This window comes from Physcomitrium patens, chromosome 9 (genome assembly GCF_059467195.1).
Source record: "Physcomitrium patens ecotype Gransden chromosome 9, ASM5946719v1, whole genome shotgun sequence".
Taxonomy (NCBI): Eukaryota; Viridiplantae; Streptophyta; class Bryopsida; order Funariales; family Funariaceae; genus Physcomitrium; species Physcomitrium patens.
The window spans coordinates 3,140,536-3,161,691 of record NC_143418.1 but is presented as its reverse complement, the minus strand read 5'-3'; positions in this window follow the sequence as shown (position 1 = coordinate 3,161,691).

Below are 21,156 nucleotides of genomic sequence, written 5' to 3'. Positions count from 1 at the left end.
ATCTACTACTAGTAGATCTACAACCAATGAAAATCAACCACATTTACTATGATTACCATATTTTTCATCATGGTTGCAATCATGGCTGTCTCTAGTTTTGTTTGCCTTCAAAGATTCTTAATTCTTGTTTAAAAGAGAGTAAGTGACACACCCCAAAATAGTCTCTTTGCCTTGCCCCTACATCTTCATTCATGCTTGCTCATATTTTCTACTTTTAAGGTAACATTTTTTTAGTTTTGATTAGCATTAGGTTTCTTATTCTACTTGTTTGAGCTTTGACACTTCCATTTTAGTATTGTAACAAGAAAGTTCTACTATAATAACTAAGGCACAAGAGCAAATGATGGAAGCCATGAATGTTACAATGAGATGGCAAAAGAACTCACTATTGAGTAGTACAACTTGATGTCCATGGCCTATGAAAATATAGTTGATGTTAGAAGGCCCTTGTAGAAAATTATTTCTTTATAACCAAGTAAAATGGTGATATTATTAGCTCCATTGTGGAACCTAAATTCCTTGAGCATTGTTGGACCCTTAACAATATTTTCAAGTTCTTAATGAAGAGCTATAATAATTCTAGTGAAAGCGGATGTCAAAAAAATTCTCAAGGACGATGCATTTAGTGGGTTGAAGAAGGTGTGTGATGTGTTGGATACACAATGAAATAACAAGAATAAGGAGAAGCTCATTGACACATTAGTCTAGGATTTTGATGTTATTGCTTAATGTCAAGTCTTGTTATTTTTTATCTACTTGCTTTGGCTCTCATTTTTGTCTTATTTTTTGGTTTTTATTTTATCACTATTGGTTTTCTCATTTGCAAAGATGATATGGTTTTCTTATTAAATTACTCAATTATAGAATATGATGATACACAAAGTGTTAATTTTTAGTGAGATTATTTGCTATATGCTTCATTGTCAATATTTATGTTAATTTGACTATTGTATTCAAAGTTTTGGATATACAAGAAAGTTGAATGAGTGGATGTTGTACTAAAAGAATGCAATATAGGGGGGATTTGGTTGTTGGACATGTAGAATCTAGTTATATTAAGTCAAGAATGGAGATGGATTACCTCATAGAATATGTGCCTTATGAAATACATGAAAGTAGTAGCTTGTGGCAAAATGGTCAATTTTCTAGATCCTTAGTTTGTAGAATGGTAGCTACTATTATATGCATCTTTGTGATAATTTCTTTACTTAAATCAACCATAGGTACTAATTATACATCTAGTATATTCTTTTATTAAATCCTACAATTTATTTGTTATCAAATTATGTTGTATTCATTTTCAAAGCCTCTTTCTCTATCCCTATCTTGCTTACTTTCTCTCTCTACTTATTGTTTCTTAGTCATGATATTTAGCAATATAGTCATATTATAGTATTCATTTAATTGGAGAAAATGCATTACTATGGATACATTCTTATTTAAGTCTTTGTAATTTGGGATTTTATTTATTATCTTAGAAGAAGATATTTTGTACTATAAACAAACAATGTTAATGATATATATATATTTTTTTTTGCAAAAACAACAAAGCTTTTAATTTGGTATTATATTGGTATACAAAAGCCTTGCGTGTATATTGTCTTTGTCTCAGTTTCTAAAAGACATTCAGAGCACTACTTTTTCTTTGAGTATATTATTAATTTATTATTTCATTAAACTTTGATTCAATTTTATAGTAATTATAAATTACTTATAAAATAATCAAGTACAAAGTTGAATAGTGTGCAAAATTATAATTAGGTTATAATTATTAAAAGTTTTTATAGCCATTTGCTTTGTCTCTAACATAACATATAGTGAAAATGAATTGTAGAGTGGCACCATGGCAGTCAATGCACCTTAGCATGTCATTATTCCATTGATTTTATTACAAAGGTCATATTCATGCATAAATTATTACTTGACTAAAATTGGTAAGTGGATGGATTTTCTTTCAAGCAGCAGCAAGATTTCAAAGCCTTATAGTGTAAGCTATAATATTTATATTTTTAATCCAAATTTGAGGTTGTATATTAGAAAAATTTTCATATAAAAGAATAATTGTCTGTTAAATTTTATTTATAAATATTAGTCTTATTCATCCTATTATAAATCAAAAGTAGAATTTTAAATTTAATAGATAGTCAACATCTTGATGTGAATGTATGTATTCTTACAGTGAATTACAAGTCTAGGTCCTTGCAAAAAACCATTTAAGCTTGTAACCTTGAAGGAAATTTGTATTGACATTATATGTGCTTTGTCAAGGTTTATGTTTATTCTTGAATCACTACTACAATAATATTAATATTACTAGCATTATATTCTTGGTTATTTACTCATTTCAAAGAAATTCAATCTGTAATTCAATTTTATTTTTGATTTGTAGTACATTGCTTATTATTTTCTTACATTGTCAACACTTTGTGAAATGAGATTAAAGTAGATGATAGTGAAAGAATTCTTGAAACAAGGACCAAAATATATGCTCAAATTTCTAGTTGCTTTCATTTGTAGAAAGATGATGATAAGTAGATAATATACTTCATGTAGTGTATCTACTTCATGTTAATTTGCAACCGTACTTAATGTTAATCCAATAAAAAATCCTTCACACAAACAAGATTGATCAATAATATCTTATTCATTATTGATAAAAATAAAAGAAAAGCTTTTTAGCAAAAGTGGTTGTGTATTGTTAATTTATTCTACTTGCTTGATTGATTAATACTACAAATTACTTTACTTATTAGTACTATAAATTAAATAACTATCCAAATTAGATTGTTAGAACAAGACATCAACAACATGGTTATATGTAAATCAACTGAGTAGATTACTACTATAGATTTGATTGTATCCTTGTTTTACTTATAGATAGTTGTAAAAGAAAAGTAACTCTAATAAGACATGTGTAAATTTTATATCCAAAGCCTTTGCAAATTTTACAAAGACATACATTTGGAGTTTCTTTGAAAGTTTCAAACTATGAAGCAATGATGTATAATAACATAGACATAAGGTGAAAGAGGAAAGAAAGTGTTTTATTATAAAAGAGGCTAATTAAAAATATATAGCAAAAATACATAGATAAAAGATAGGCTGATAGTAAAATCTTATAGTATTAAAATTATTTTTTGTGAAAATAGATTCTATTTGCATTGTATTGCTAAAAATAAGACAAAATAAGATAGATTAGAAATATAAAGGAGATAAGCTTATGTAGGAAGAAATTAGAAGTTGATTTTAACAAAAATTACTTTAAAAAAATAAGAATTGATATCCAAAGAAGATTGGCTGCCAACTAAGGTTAAGTTCAGATCTTAAGATGTAAAACCAAGTACTTTAGTTGTTTTTGGAATTATTTTATCAATAATAGAAAGAAATTTTAGAAAAAGTTAAAAAAGAGGTTTTTGAGAGTTGGTTTCATATCATTTGGATTAATATTAAAGTTTTGAGGAATTTTCAAAATTAGTAATGTACTTGGTGGGTTTCGATTTTGAGAAATAAAAATATATTTACCAATTTGAGGGTTTTTTGAGTTTTATAGTATGTGAAAAACTTGAGGTCAATTGAGTGGTTAGATTGAAAAATACAAGAATGTTTATGGATTATGATCTCAAATAATTGAGATTTAGGGTTAGTGAGGGATTTTGCAATTTGGCAATATTTGCCAATTTGATTGAAGCAAAAATTGGTAAGAGCAATTTAGACTTGAATATTTATACACAATCCAAATTCTTGAAGAATTGAACAATTTAGCAAGGAGAGATCTTTGTTGAAAGATCAACATTCAAATTGGAGAAGGAGGGCGGTCAACAATCAAGAGGTTTTAGGAGTTTTCTTGCAATTAGTATATACAATCTTCTTCAAATTTTTAATGTTAATTGCTAACTAAGTTGCTGTAAGTTTGCAAATTTTGAATCAAAATGAACAATTCAAGCATTAGTTATTGAATTTTCAATCTATTATAGGATTTATTAAGAATTTATTTAAGATTTAGAATTTGATTAAAGATTGATTAGGATTAATTTAGGATCTAAGATTTGGTTAGGATTTCTTTAAAATTTGGTTTAAGGTTTGGTCAAAGATTAAGATTTATGATTTAATTAGGGCTTATTTAGGATTTGATTAGAATTTAAAATTTTACTTGAATTTAATTAGGATTGATCTAAGATTTAGGATTTGATTAGAATTTATGGTTTGTCAAGAGTTTGGTTAAAATTGATCAAGATTTGTCTAAGATTTGGTTAAAGTTTAGAATTTGACTAAGATTTTATTAAAATTTGTCTGAGATTTATTTAGAATTAGATTAAGATTTAATTAGAATTTGGATAGGATTTCATTAAGATTTGGTTTAAAATTTGATGAAAATTAGTTTAGGATTTTATTAAGATTTTTTGAGAATTACATTAGAATTTACTTAGGATTCAATTATAATATATATTTTTGATATTTTTGATATTTTTTTTTGTATATATTTTATTAAGATTAATTTTTTATTTTTTATTTTTTTTCTTGTAATTTCTTGAAATTACTTTTGAATTTAATTAAAGAATGATTATTATTATTATTATTATTATTATTTAATTAGAGTTTATATAAGTTTATATTAAAGTTGTTAAGATCATCTTCTGGCAAGTTCTATTTTTTCTTCTACAACTAGATATCCAATGCATTCATGTAATATGACAATAGAATTTTGGATAGATGCTTTTGCATGTCTACTAAATGGTTTCAATCAACTCATTGTTTTAAGTGGCTTGCCTTTCAAATAACTAATTATTGAATTTTTCAACTTGACAATCACCAATGCAAGTTCTAATAGTTGGTTACAAACTTTCTCTTATAGTAGAGATGTAATAGATCAAATGTACAACTAATAGTATTGTAGATAGGACAAAGATCTTCAAAAGTAGCAAACTAATATTGTAAAAATATTATAATTCAAAATTCAAAAGTATTCACCAAATAATATTGATGATGAAAACTATTAATTATCAAATTGCCACTATTTCTTACTTTACTTTAGATCCAATGTTTATAAGTAAGATCCAAAATGTTTGTCAATGTCCTTATGTAGGAAAAATTGTTATCATAAAGCAATGCTTCTACCTATTTAAATTGCTCAAAAACAAGGTTCAAAGCATACATAGGCATATGTGAAAAAACCAATATTTTGTTGATGATGTATACATATCTGTTCCAAATTCTTATGTGTTTTAATCTATCTTATTTTATTCTCAAGAAAGTAAGAGATAAAAATTTGAACTTCTTGAAGATCTTTGGTAGACACTTTTAAATATGACTTCAACACCAAATGCTAACCTTTGATTCATGATGTAAATACTTCTAAGGTGAAGATAGTTGTTTTTCTAAGCTTTAACAAACCAATTCTTTTGTGATATCTAGATATTTTGTAATTAAACAACACGTGCATGAATGACAATAGAAGTATATTTGTTACAAAGATTGGATCATTCCATAATATAAAGCTTTACAAAAGAAGCACTCATCACATTGGTCCAATTTTTAAAGAATAACAATTAATATTTTTTTTTAATTTAGTTAAAAATGATTTTCTTATAATTAACTAATATACTTTTTGAATGTGTCAAATACAAAAAAAGACAATTAAAATAGAGAAGATAATTTCAATGGTATTTATTAGTGCCAAACCTCAGTTGGCACTAATGTACATGGGTTGAATATCTCCATATAATTGAAAAAGTTGGATTAATACAGAAAAAAAAAAAAAAAAAAAAAAAAAAAAAAAAAAAAAAATCATGTTTCTTCTTAGAAAAAAAGCAACCACAATGATAAAAGAGGTATTAGAACTAATCATGGCATATAAAAAAAGCTAAAGTTTCATGATTATAGAAACTATTTTATATCATCAAGGGCTATTATATACTACCCCGCAATCAACATACATGCAACTCAAATAGACATCCAATCAATCAACTTGCATTATTCAGTTGATATATGAGGTTATTTTTTTTCACAATAAATTCTTTTTCTTTTACATTTGAAATCCATTCAATGCTTGTTAGAGCATTATTTACAAATAATATATCTTTGAGTATATAAAAACCTATTTATACTTTCTTTCATGTCTTTAAAATATTTAAAATATCCATATGGTAGAAGAATAATGTGTATCTTATTTTCTATTTCAAGATGCAAATACCTTAAAGTACACAATTCTTTCTTTCTTTTCTAAAGACTAGATATAATATCAAAAAAATTGTGACACTATAGTAGAAGATGAAAAAGAAGAGGATTTAGTATATAAAAACTTATAGTTAAAACAAGGCAAAGCAAAGAGAAGTAACTATTACTTATAACCATTGAGAACTATTGTTATTGGTCATATCTTTATGATTGTATAAATCATATTTTTGAAAAATCATGATTCTTTTATCCAAATGCAGATCATAGTTATGATAATGTGTCACGGACACAAAATACAGACTTGAAATCTAACAAGAAGTTCAAGAAGAAGTGGCAGAACTAGATTAAACAGATGAGTACAAGAACAACACCAGAAAGGTGAGCTAGAACTCCAAGAGATGTGTTGTCGAGACTGAAGAACTCTTCAGCCTCGATCCCTATATATACTCCTACTTAGGAAGCTTCTCGAGCTACTTCTATTAACTAGGAAGCTTCTAGAAGGTTCCAGAGGCTTCCTTTCTAGAAGGTTCTAGAAACTTCTAGAGCTACTTCTATTAACTAGGAAGCTTCTAGAAAGTTCCAGGGGATTCCTTTCTAGAAGCTTCTAAAAACTTCTCTTCTAGAAGGTTCCAGAGACTTCCCTTCTAGAAGCTTCTAGAAACTTCTCTCTAAAAGGTTCCAGAGGCTTCTCTTCTAGAAGGTTCCAGAGGCTTGTTTTCTAGAAGGTTCTAGCAACTTCTCTCTAGAAAGTTCTAAGAAATATGTCCCTAACATCACCCCCTCCTTTAGCTTCGAGGTCTCTGAGAAGCAATATTGTTGATCAGTACCAATGCAAGAAAATGAAGATTTGTCGCATAACTTCTGCTATGAACTCCAACTGTTGTTTACAAGGCAAGTGGTTCATCGACCCTTGAAGCCAACGGTAGTGGCCCACGCCTTCGACTTCTGACCAAGCATGAACTTCCGTGTCCTCATTATAAAATTGTCCTGCAAACACGCCTTCTGGTTGACCATCGTAAGCAGGCTTGATCTCAAATACGATCACCAGTGATCGGTTACTCGGTATCCTCCGTCGTCGTCGTGGTACATGTAGTTCTTCATCTCGGGGTCGCCTTCGTGAGCTACTCGGTTGCGATACTCTGACTGGCATAGTATCTATCTCTTGGCTATCCATATCAAAAGACCAAACTACGATCTATCTTGGAGAAAATAACTACATCAACTATGAATTTTGCTGGTGCTCTCCCCTTTTCTTATATTATTGGAAGAACAAGCTTCAGAAAGAAGCTATCATCGAATTGATTTAGGTTTATCGGGATGTCGTTGATGAAACTCCTGTACCTTTTGTGGCGCATTTGCAAGATTTTCAACTGGCTCCCACGTTCGCTCATTAATGTCATAGCCGCACCAATGAACAAGATATTCTAACTTTTCCCACCGTCACCGTGAATCCAATACCTTTTCAACCTCGTATTCTTCGTGGTTCTCGATTTCAATACTAGGTGGCGGACATTGCACTCTTCCAAGAAAAGATGACTCTCGATAAGGTTCCAACAGAGAAACATGAAAGACTGGATGTACCTTCATAGAAGCCGGTAACTCCAACCTGTATGCCACTGGATTAATTTGCTTCTGGATGATAAATGGTCCCAATCTTCGATAGTCCAACTTATCACATGGTCGCTTGGTCTTGATATTTCGTCGAAGAAGCCAGGCTTTGTCTCCAACTTTGAAAGTAGGTGCTGGATTCCGAAATCTATCTGCAGACATCTTATAGGATTCTAGAGCGGATTGTAATTGAAGCTTCAACATAGTTTGAAGCTCTGATAGTTGCTTCGCAAATCCTTCAGCTGCTGGATTGTTATTTATTGACGGACTCAATAAATCAAGCTTCGGATGATACCCATAGTTGGAAAAGAATGGTGTTTGTTGAGTCGACGCATGGAGGGTGTTGTTATATGCAAACTCGGCTAGCGGTAGATATGCAGTCCAATCGTCTTGCTGATAGTTGATGCTGCATCGTAAGTACTGCTCCAAGACTTGGTTCACCCGTTCCGTTTGGCCATCAGTTTGAGGATGAAAAGCTGAAGAAAGCTTGATATCCACCTTCAATATCCCAAAGAGAGATCTCCAAAACTTTGACACGAACAAGGTACCTCGATCTGATATGATATCATCTGGTAGTCCATGATATCGATACACATTATCGAGAAAGAGTCTTGCTGTGACTTCACTGGACGATGTCTTCTTACAAGGAACAAAGTGTGCCATCTTCGTAAGCCAATCTACCACGACAAAGATGCTGTCAAATGAGTTTGATGATGGCAAGTCCGTGATGAAGTCCATAGAAATTGAAGACCATGGTCGACGTGGAATTGGCAATGGCTGTAGAAGTCCATAAGGGCGATGCCGAGGATTCTTAGATCTTGAACAGATGTCACAAGAGAGGACAAAATCTTTCACATCCTTCTACATTTGGGGCCACCAAAAATCTCGAGAAATAAGCTCCAAGGTCTTGTTGAATCCAAAATGTCCCGCAGTTGGAAAATCATGGCGAGATTGAAGAACCCGGAGTCGTGCTAGTGTCACGGACCAAAAATACAAACAAGAAATCTAAACAAGAAGTTCAAGAAGAAATGACAAGAACTAGATTATCAGATGAGTACAAGAGCAACGCCAAGAGAATTGAGCTAGAGCTTCAAGAGATGCGTTGTCGAGACTGAAGAACTCTTCAGCTTCGACTCCTATATATACTACTGGCCTATGGTTCTAAGGGAGCGCATCAAGAAGCTTCCCAAGAACTATGAAGCTTCTCGAGTAATTACCTAAGAGCTAGGAAGCTTTTCAAGTAACTTCCTAGAATCTACTAGAATATTCTAAGAATCTTCTAGAGCCTTCTAAAGGAATCTTTAGGGAATCTTCAAAGAATCTTTAGAGAATCTTTGAAGAATATTCAAGGAATCTTCTGGAAGTTTTTAGAGACTTCTTTCTAGAAGGTTCTAGAAACTTGTCTCTAGAAAGGTCTAAGGACTATGTCCCTAACATCACCTCCTCCTTTAGCTTCGAGGTCTCCGAGAAGCAATGTTATCGTCAGTCAATACCAACGTAAGAAAATGAAGATCTGTCGCATAACCTCTACTATGAACTCCAATTGTTGTTCACGAGGCAAGTGATTCAATGGTCCTTGAAGCCAATGGTAGTGGCCCATGCCTTCAACTTCTGACCAAGCATGAACCTCTGTGTCTTCATTGTGAAATTGTCCTGCAAATACGCCTTCTGGCTGACCATTGTAGGCAGGCTCGACCTCAAATACAATCACCAGCGATCTGTTGCTCGGGATCCTTTGACGTCGTTGTGGTGCAGGCGGTTCTTCATCTCGTGGTCGTCTTTGTGAGCTAGTTGCTTGAGATGACATGACAAGTGTAGTATCTTGGCTATCCATATTCAAAGGCTAAAACAATAAGAACAAACTTGGGCTACTAACAAAGTTCTACGCTATCTTGGAGAGAATGACTACATCAACTATGGATTTTGGTGGTGCTCTCTCCTCTTTTCTGTTTTTTGGATGAGCAAGCTTCAGTAAGAAGCTATCGTCGAACCGGCTTGGGTTTCTCAGGATATCGTCGATGAAACTCCTGTACCTTTTGCGGCGCATTCGCGAGATTTTTGGCCGGCTCCCATGTTCGTTCATTAATATCGTAACCACTCCAATGCACAAAGTATTCTAATTTACCCCGTCTTTGCCGTGAATCCACGACCTTTTCCACCTCGTATTCTTCGTGGTTTTCTATTTCTATGCTAGGTGGTGGACATTGTACTCTTCCAAGAAAAGACGATTCTCGATAAGGCTCCAACAAAGAAACATGAAAGACAGGATGTACCTTCATAGTAGCTGGTAACTCCAGACGATACGCTACAGGATTGATCTGCTTCTGGATAACAAATGGTCCCAATCTCCGATAGTCCAATTTGTCACATGGCCGCTTGGTCTTAATATTTCGTCGAAGCAGCCAAACTTTGTCTCCAATCGTGAATTTAGGTGCCTAATTCTGAAATTTGTCCGTGGACGCCTTGTAAGATTCTTGGGCAGTTTACAATTGAAGCTTCAATGTAGTTTGAAGCTGCGAAAGCTCCTTCACCAATCCTTCAGCTGCCGGATTGTTAATCGTTGACGAACTCCATAAGTCAAGCTTCGGATGGTATCCATAATTGGAAAAGAATGGCGTTTGTTGAGTTGACGCATGAAGGGTGTTGTTATATGCGAACTCGGCTAGCGATAGATATGCGGCCCAATCATCTTGTTGATAGTTGATGGTGCAACGTAAATATTGCTCTAAAACTTGATTCACCCGTTCTGTTTGGCCGTCCGTTTGAGGATGAAATGTCGAAGAAAGCTTGATATCCACCTTCAATATCTCAAAAAGAGATTTCCAAAACTTTGACACAAACTGGGTTCCTCGATCCGATACGATATCATCTAGTAGACCATGATATCGATACACATTATCAAGAAAGAGTCTTGCTGTGTCTTCGCTTGACGATGTCTTCTTGCAAGGGACAAAATGCGCCATCTTTGTAAGTCGGTCTACGACAACAAAAATACTGTCAAATGAATTTGATGGTGGTAGATCCGTAATAAAGTCCATGGAAACCGAAGACCATGGTCGGCGCGGAATAGGCAATGGCTGTAGAAGTCCATAAGACCGATGTCGAGGGTTTTTGGATCTTGAACAAATGTCACAAGATACAACAAAATCTTTCACATCCTTCCACATTTGAGGCCACCAGAAATCACAGGAAATAAGTTCCAAGGTCTTATTGAATCCAAAATGTCCCGCAGCTGGAAAGTCATGACGAGATTGAAGAACTCGGAGTCGTGCTGGCCCTTTTGGGATATACAACCGCTCTTCGAAATATACTAGATCTCTTTCCATCTTGAATTTATCATCACTAGCATGTTGCTTGATATCAAGGGCTAGAGAATCTTCAATGGTTGCGGCCCGTACCTGGTCGAGGAAGTCAGCATCAATTGGTACAATAGCTGCGTTGAGCCGAAATTTCTCTGGCTTCAAAAATGTCGTGCACTGTTGATCAAATGCTGCATCTCTAGCCTTTGGCGCGAGATATGATCTCCTTGATAATGCATCGGACAACCCTTGTTGCTTCCCAGGCCGATAAGTAATAACAAAGTCGAACCTGGATAGCGACATACTCTACCGAGCTTGACGCCGATTCAAAACCCAAGCCGACATAAAATACTCCAAATTCTTGTGATCCGTATATACGGTCATTGGATGTGCAGTTCCTTCGAGAAAGTGGCGCCACTCTTGGAAAGAATCTACTATAGCAAAGAGTTTCTTATCGTGGATCTCATTGTTGATCTCAACAGCAGAGAATTTTCGAGAATAGAACGCAACTGGATGGAGCTTCTCATCTACGCCCATCTGTGAAAGTACAGCTCCCAAAGCAAAATCCGAAACATCTGTCTCCAAATAAAAGGCCTTTGTAAAGTCCGGATGTACCAAGATTGGAGCTGTAGTAAATACCATCTTCAAATCTTGAAATGCTTTTTCTGCGATAGGTCCCCATTCAAGCTTGTCCTTGCACGTTAACCGAGTGAGGGGGGCAACAACTTGAGAATAATTCTTGATGAAGTTCCGATAGTAGTTAGCAAATCCAAGAAAACATTGTATGTCCCTAACCGTCTTCGGAACTTCCCAGGACATGATTGCTTCCACCTTCTTTGGATCCATCTTCAAGCCTTCCGTAGTCGCGATGAATCCCAAAAACTCCATCTCAGTTTGGTGAAATAAGCACTTCTCCAATTTGGCATAGAGTCCTCGCTCTCGTAGTTTTTTTAGTACCAGACGAACGTGCTTCTCATGCTCTTCCTCGTTCTTAGAAAATATCAAAATATCATCTAAATAGCTGACAACAAAATCGTCTAGATGCTCTCGAAAGATGTCATTCATCATGTGTTGAAAGACAGCTGGAGCATTAATAAGACTAAAAGGCATGACATTGTATTCAAAATGGCCATACCTTGTTCGGAAAGCTGTCTTCCATTCATCTCCTTCCTTGATTCGCACAAGGTTGTAAGCTCCCCTTAGGTCAATCTTTGTAAAGATCCTTGCACGCCCAAGTTGTTCTAGAAGACCAGAGATCAAAGGTAGTGGGTAGCGATTCTTTTTTGTCACCTTGTTGAGACCTCGATAGTCCACGCACATCCGTAGTGAGCCATCCTTCTTCTTCACAAATAAGATTGGTGCCCCAACTGGCGACTTCGAATGACGGATGAAGTTCTTGGCTAGATTCTCGTCAATGTACTTTCGCAACTCAGTCAACTCCGTCTGCGACAAATTTTAGATTGGTCCAAAAGGTGGTTGTGCTCCTTCTTGCAATTCAATGGCACAGTCATAGGGTCGATGCTCTGGCAGCATATCAACATTCTTCTTTTCAAAGACATCTTTGAATTCTTCATACTGCTTTGGAATAACCAAAGTCGGAGTTGCATCTTCTCGAGTCGGAGTTGCGAAGATGACAAGAGGTGTATTTTGCTTGGCTTCCTTCATGAAAGCCCTTGCACCTATAAACAAGGATTTGTTTCTAGACATTGTTTTAGCTGATTCTACCTTCAAGGAGTTTGTTGGAAATGTCACTTTCCACAACTTCCAATCTATCAATGGATTATATCTATCAAGCCAAGATAGTCCCAAAATGATAGGACATGAAGGGGTCTTGATAACATTAAACACAATATTACTCTCATGGTTTTCAAGACGTACCTTCAATGGTTTAGTTTTATGGATAACATTGCCCGAAGACAATGGTCGTCCGTCTATGACTTCTACATGGACAGGCTTAAGTTTCTTTACAAGAGAAATATTGTGAAGCTTGGCAAACTCTTCATCTATAAAGCAAGCGGATGCACCCGAGTCTAATAAAGCATCGACTTGTAGTTCTTGAATATCCAGATGTAAAGGCACCATAAAACAATCTGAAGGTTGAGCTGAGAGAAAGGGACCTTGATTAATTTTGGATGTTGAGATGTCCAGCCGCACGGTCCCTATTGTGGCTGGGCGTCCTTGTTTTCCTGCATGCTTGTACTCCTGAGTCTTGTTGTTTGAGGCTTCTGTTTCTTCCGACAATCTACAGCTTTATGGCCCGCTTCTCCACAATATAAACACAAGTTTTGTTCAAACCGTCGCTTCCTTTCCTCAGCTGTGAGGGGTTTGAAATGTACCGCATCAATTTGCATGGGTTCAGGATCTGTGGAGTGATTCTCTGGACCTTTTGAAAATGTAGCAAATGCTCCATCATTTCTCCAGCCTGATCGTCTTTCTTGTCGTAATTCAAAGAGGCGGTTGTCACAAATAATTGCCTGAGATATAAGTTCTTCTAAAGTATCCGCCTTAGGCATGGTGATCAATAAGTTCTTGACATCATCTCTCAGTCCATATCGAAATCGTGTCATGAACGCCTTATCATTCCAATCAAGATCACATGTAAGCTGTTGAAATTTTGCAGCATAGATTGCAGCAGAACGTGATCCTTGTCGCAGATTTTGTATCTTTCTTTCAGCCACTCTTTCTCGATCGCTATCTCCAAACGCAGCAGTAAGTCTCTCTATGAAAGCCTCTAGGTCGTACAATATTGGAGAATCCTTCTCCAATAGTGGAACAAACCAAGAGCGAGCATTTCTTGATAGAAGAGTACCTATGAAAGCAACCTGGGTAAATCCATTTGGATAACGAGAAAGGTATAGGCGTAGGTAAAGCCGTACTTGTTGCACAAAACCTCGAAAGTTGGCTCTTGTTCTGTCAAACTTGTCTGACATACTCGCTTTTGGTTCTTTCGTACTAATCCTTGAAGTATCTATAGGGGTCGTATGTGACACATGTCTTGCTTCTCTCAGTTGAATAATCTCTTGTTGTAGGCTATGAATTTCGCGTCTAGCTTCTTCGGTCACTAGATCAATTTGAGGTTCTTTACTTGGATTGCGAAGAAATACAATCTCCTTTCGTACACTATTCATAAGAGCTTGAAGATCTGCAAGAGTTGCCACTCTATTGTCTACTTGTGGAGATGCACTGTCTATGACCTGGTCTACTTCCATATTTAGAGAATAGATGGATTAAAATTTTGAGAGAAGAAGAAATTGCTAAGTCTCTTGGAGAAAATTGTAGCACTACCTGTCACTAAAACCTACTCGGAGAAAAGAAAAAAAAAATACTAAACGATTTCAGTTTTAGAGGAGGGTAATCTGCAACCTCTAAAAATGCCTCAATGCTTTCGAGAAGAGGGGTAATCCGCACTCTATCGAGAAGGCAAAGCTCTGAAATCGATGTTAATAGTCTTTTCTACTAGCTATGCTAAAAAAAAAGAAGGAATTAATATCAGTCCAAGAGAGGGTAATCTGCAACCCTTAGAACGCTCAAGTATCTCTAAGGAAAGGGGTAGTCCACTCTCTGCCTCAAAGAACTAAGCTCTGATATTGTGATTGAGAAAATATCAGTTTAGAGGAAGGTAATCGGCAACCCCTAAAGCGCTAGAATACCTTCAAGAAGAGGGATAATCCACTCTCAAACAAGAAGGATTCAGCTTTGATATTAAGATAAAGGCAGTCTCGACAAACTCTCACGGACCAAAAATACAAACAAGAAATCTAAACAAGAAGTTCAAGAAGAAATGACAAGAACTAGATTATCAGATGAGTACAAGAGCAACGCCAAGAGAATTGAGCTAGAGCTTCAAGAGATGCGTTGTCGAGACTGAAGAACTCTTCAGCTTCGACTCCTATATATACTACTGGCCTATGGTTCTAAGGGAGCGCATCAAGAAGCTTCCCAAGAACTATGAAGCTTCTCGAGTAATTACCTAAGAGCTAGGAAGCTTCTCAAGTAACTTCCTAGAATCTACTAGAATATTCTAAGAATCTTCTAGAGCCTTCTAAAGGAATCTTTAGGGAATCTTCAAAGAATCTTTAGGGAATCTTTGAAGAATATTCCAAGAGAATATTCAAGGAATCTTCTGGAAGTTTCTAGAGACTTCTTTCTAGAAGGTTCTAGAAACTTGTCTCTAGAAAGGTCTAAGGACTATGTCCCTAACAGCTAGTCCTTTTGGAATGTACAATCGCTCTTCAAAGTATAAAAGATCTCCCTCCACCTTGAACTTGTCGTCATTGATATGTTGCTTGATATCAATGGCTACTGAATCTTTAATGGTCATAGCACGTACCTGGTTTAGGAAGTCAGCATCAAATGATACAATAGTAGCACAAAGTTGAAATCTCTCTGGCTTCAATAACGTTGTACATTGTTGATCAAACGCTGCTTCTCTAGCCTTTGGTGCAAGATACGATCTCCTTGATAAAGCATCGGATAGTCCTTGCTGCCTTCCAGGTCGATAAGTGATAACAAAATCAAATCTAGATAGCGACATATTCCACCGAGCTTGACGCCGATTTAAAATTTGAGCCGTCATGAAATATTCCAAATTCTTGTGATCCGTATATACGATTACTGGATGTGCAGCTCCTTCAAGAAAGTGACGCCATTCTTCGAAAGAATCCACTATAGCAAGAAGTTCCTTATCGTGGATCTCATAATTGATTTCAGCAGCAGAGAAATTCCGAGAATAGAATGCAACTGGATGGAGCTTCTTATCTTCACTCATTTGTGAAAGCACAGCTCCCAAAGCAAAATCTGAAGCATCAGTTTCTAAATAGAAGGCCTTTGTAAAGTCTGGATGTACCAAAATTGGAGTTGTAGTAAATGATGTCTTCAAATCTTGAAACGCCTTCTCCGCCAAAGGTCTCCATTCCAACTTATCCTTGCATGTTAATCGAGTGAGAGGAGCAGCAACTTGAGAATAATTCTTGATGAAGATTCGATAGAAGTTAGCAAAACCAAGAAAGCATTGTACGTCTCTAACCGTCTTCGGAGCCTCCCAAGACATGATTACTTCTACTTTCTTGGGGTCCATCTTCAAACCTTCTATAGTCGCAATGAACCCCAAAAATTCCATCTCCATCTGGTGAAATAAACACTTTTCTAATTTGGCATATAGTCCTCGCTTGCATAGTTTCTCCAAGACCAAACGAACATGCTTCTCATGCTCTTCCTCATTTTTAGAGAATATTAGAATATCGTCCAAGTAGATGACAACAAAATCGTCGAGGTGTTCTCAAAAGATGTCATTCATCATATGTTGGAAAACCGCTGGAGCATTGGTAAGACTAAAAGGCATGACATTATATTCGAAATGACCATGCCTTGTACGGAATGCTGTCTTCTACTCATCTCCTTCCTTGATTCGTACGAGATTATAAGCTCCTCTTAGATCAATTTTTGTAAAGATCTTCGCACGTCCAAGTTGTTCTAAGAGACTAGAAATTAAGGGTAATGGGTAACGATTTTTCTTTGTTACCTTGTTGAGGCCTCGATAGTCCACACACATCCGTAATGATCCATCTTTCTTCTTCACAAATAAGATGGGTGCTCCAGCTAATGATTTTGAATGACGAATGAAGTTCTTGGCTAGATTCTCGTCGATGTACTTTCGTAACTCTGCCAACTCCGTTTGCGATAGATTGTAGATTGGGCCAAAAGGTGGTTGTGCTCCTTCTTGCAAGTCTATGGCACAATCATATGGTCGGTGTTCCGGTAGTATGTCGGCGTTCTTCTTTTGAAACACGTCTTCAAAATCTTTATATTGCTCCGATATACTTGCTGTTGAGATCTTCTCCTCGGTAGTTGGAACCGCATAAATGACAAATGGAGTGCCTTCCTTAGATGATCTTATAAACGTTCTTGCTCCAATGAATAAGGATTTCTTTTTTCGAGGTTTTTTACTAGGTTTTTTCTTGGGTGGTTTTGTGGGAAAAGTCATCTTCCGAAACCTCCAATCTATCAATGGATTATGTTTTTCCAACCAAGAAAGACCAAGAATAATAGGATTTGATGGGGTTCTAATAATATTAAAAATAATATGACTACTATGGTCTTTAAACGTTACTTCTATAGGTTTTGATTCATGGGTGATGCTACCAGACAATAAAGGTCGCCCATCTATGACCTCAACATGAACAGGTTTTGATTTTTGTACTAAAGGGATCTTATGATGCTTTGCAAATTCTTCGTCTAAAAAACAAGGAGATGCTCCTGAGTCTAGTAGTGCTAAGGTTCTCAGTTTTTGAGGGCCGATAAATAGAGGGATTGTAAAACAAAGTGCAGGTTGGGCAGAAAGAAAGGAACCTGATTATTGTTGGGATATTTCATTGTCCAGCCGCACGGTTCCTACTGTGGCTAGGCATCCTTGTTTTCCTGAACAAATACTCCCCTAGTCTTGACTATACCTCGATTTTGCTTTTTGGGGCAGTTTCCGACTTTGTAGCCTTCTCCACCGCAATACAAGCATAAATTTTCCTCCATACGTCGCTTTTTTTCTTCTATAGTAAGAGATTTGATACGTATCGCATCAATTTGCATGTCTTCCACCTCTGAATGCGAATTCACACCGCTTGCCGACATAGTTGGAGCATGGCGAATTGTATGTTGTCTTGAGCGTTGGTCTTGGCGACGTTGGAATAGGCGATTATCACACTTCACAGCTTGGCTAATGGCTTCATTGAGCGTTCGTGGATCAGGAAGAGTTAACAGCAAATCCTTCACATCATCTCTTAAACCCCAATAGAATTGACTCATCAACGCTTCTTCATCCCAATTGATGTCGCATACTAATTGCCTGAAATCCGAAGCATAGACTGATGTAGAACGCATCCCTTGTCGTAGCGACCAGATCTTTATTGTAGCCCATCGAACCTTATCGTGTTCACCAAATGCTTCCGCAAATGCTTCCAAAAAGGTTTCGAAGTTGTTTAATATGGATGATTGTTTCTCAAACAAAGGAGCAAACCATGATAGAGCTTGTCCCTTAAGTAAGGTTCCAACAAGCCCAACACGTGACTCCTCCGTTGGATATCGTTCGGGCTGTAAAACTGTTATCAACCTGATTTGATTGACGAATCCTCGAAACTTGGAACGTGTTCCATCAAACTTATCTGGAAGGCTAACTCAAGGCTCCTTATGTTGTAGAACTAGTGATTCTTGTCGAACTTGATATAAAGTTGTTTCTCCAAGTGCCAAAATTTGAGGCTGGTGTAGTTTAGATTGTGCTATCCTAGATACTCCATCATTATGAAGCCTTGCCACCACTCCTTCAATCTCTGCAGTTCTTTGTGATAACGTAGCGAGGGCATTCATAATAGCATCTAACTTAGACTCCGAACTTTCTGTCATACTAATGTCTTGACCTCTGGCCATTCTAAAAGAAGGACAAAAATGACCCTATAAAAGGCAATATTGGTTTATAGGAGGGTAATCCACAACCTATAAAATGCCTTAAGAATTTTAAGAAGAGGGGTAATCCACTCTCTCCAAGAAGAATAAGACTCCAATATTGTAACAGAAGAAGTATCAGTTTAGAAGAGGGTAATCCGCAACCTCTAAAAAATGCTAGTATACCTTCAAGTAGAGGGGTAATCCACACTCTGTTAAGAAAGAACTAGCTCTGATATCTCAAGTTAGTGTAGTCTCAACAAATTGTCACGGACACAAAATACAGACTTGAAATCTAACAAGAAGTTCAAGAAGAAGTGGCAAAACTAGATTAAACAGATGAGTACAAGAACAACACCAGAAAGGTGAGCTAGAACTCCAAGAGATGTGTTGTCGAGACTGAAGAACTCTTCAGCCTCGATCCCTATATATACTCCTACTTAGGAAGCTTCTCGAGCTACTTCTATTAACTAGGAAGCTTCTAGAAGATTCCAGAGGCTTCCTTTCTAGAAGGTTCTAGAAACTTCTAGAGCTACTTCTATTAACTAGGAAGCTTCTAGAAAGTTCCAGGGGATTCCTTTCTAGAAGCTTTTAGAAACTTCTCTTCTAGAAGGTTCCAGAGACTTCCCTTCTAGAAGCTTCTAGAAACTTCTCTCTAAAAGGTTCCAGAGGCTTCTCTTCTAGAAGGTTCCAGAGGCTTGTTTTCTAGAAGGTTCTAGCAACTTCTCTCTAGAAAGTTCTAAGAAATATGTCCCTAATATAATGAAGAAGAGTTGAACAATCCATGTACTAATTTGTGATGATGGATGAGTTGATTTAATAAAAAGTTGGATCTATTTAACATGTTTCTTTATTTAGCATATTATTCTTGAATTATATGCTAGACTATTTTATATTTTTAATTTAATGAATAAATTATTATGACAAAGCTTTTATGCTACAAACTAAAAAATATTTATGCTACAAATATCATGTATACAAGACATAATTATAAAGTATAATACAACCTAATAAGCAGGAATAAAAAAGACTTAATTAAAACATTTGCTTTGATTTCACTAGTTTAAATTAGTATTGTGTTGTATCATGGCTATTCAATAAAAGAATGAATGAATATTAATATATATAGGAAGATTTAATTAAAATATTAATAAAAGACTATTTAGATGTCATAAATAAATAGAAGATAATAGAAAATTTAATACTTTACGTTTTTTTTTATAAGTTTATACCAAACATTTTTGGTATTTTTTGTAGAATCATAATTGAAGCAAACATAATAGAATAAACAAAAAACCATTACAAACACCTTTATATAAAATACAAGAATATCTTTTAGTAAAAAATACCAAAAATAATTTTAAATTAATACCTAAAAAAGATATAAGATGAAATTAAATTGAAATCAAAATATAAGATATAAAATTAGGTACTTCCAACAAAGGTGGGATTTTTTTATTGATTAAAAAGTAAAACAAGAGAAGAGACTTTAAGAGGATTATACAAGTGTTAGATTTATATAGATTGGATTTAAAATTACTTTGTAAGAGCTAATCAAAATTAAGGTATTTGTTTTGACAAAAAAAAATTTGAGTAATAAATTACAATCTATATTTTCATCAATATTATGAACTTTGAGATAGATTTGCAATAGATAGTTTGCAAGTTTGTACAAATACTTGTCATCAATTTAAATCTTAAAATTTATCTTAATTGATTGCTTAAGTTTAAAGTTATCAAAATTTAAGTATATAAGCATATCAATGATTGGTAGTTTGAAGGTCATTAAAGATACCAATATTTTGTAGAGACTTGGCTATAGGTTTGAATTAAAATTTTGCAAACTAATAGTTAATTTGAAGTATAAGATCCTCACTAAGTTTGAGGACAAACTAACAATAAAAAGAAGATATTTTATAATTAAAAATTTAACATCAAAATTAAAGAAGGAAGTTGCTTAATACTTGAATAATTTTATGGTATATTGAATCAATATACCATAAAATTACAATACCATAAATAACAATTTTATGATATATTGGCTCAAAATCATTAACTAACTAAAAAAATTTAAAGTTTTGAAGTTGTAGTTTGATACTTAGGATTTTTTTTAGGTTTTTTTTTATATTTCTTAGCATTCTATTAGATTTGATAGTATTCTATTAAAATTTATTTAAGATTTCTTTAAGATTTTTTAAGATTTTTTTTTATAATTTAATAGATTTTGATTAAATTTTAATAAAAATTTATTTTGAGATATTTCCAAGATTTTATTATTTTTCTATTTAAAAATTTATTAGAATTTTTTTTTAAAAAAAAAATCTTAATATCATATTAGGTTTGAAAATGTTTCATTTGAATTTACTTAAGATTTCTTTAGGAATTGATAAAGTTTGATTAAGATTTAGTTAGAATTTCTATTCAAATTTGATTAGAATTTGTTTAAGATTTCTACAAGATTTCTTTTAAGATTTGTTTAAAGATTATTTAAGATTTATTTGGAATTTACCTTGGATTTGATAGAGTTACTTAGAATTTATTTAAGATTTCTTTAAGAATTATTAATGTGTATTTAAGATTTTTTTTAGATTGTTTTTGATTACTTGGATTTACAATTTATAGTTGATGGAATTCGGAGTTAATT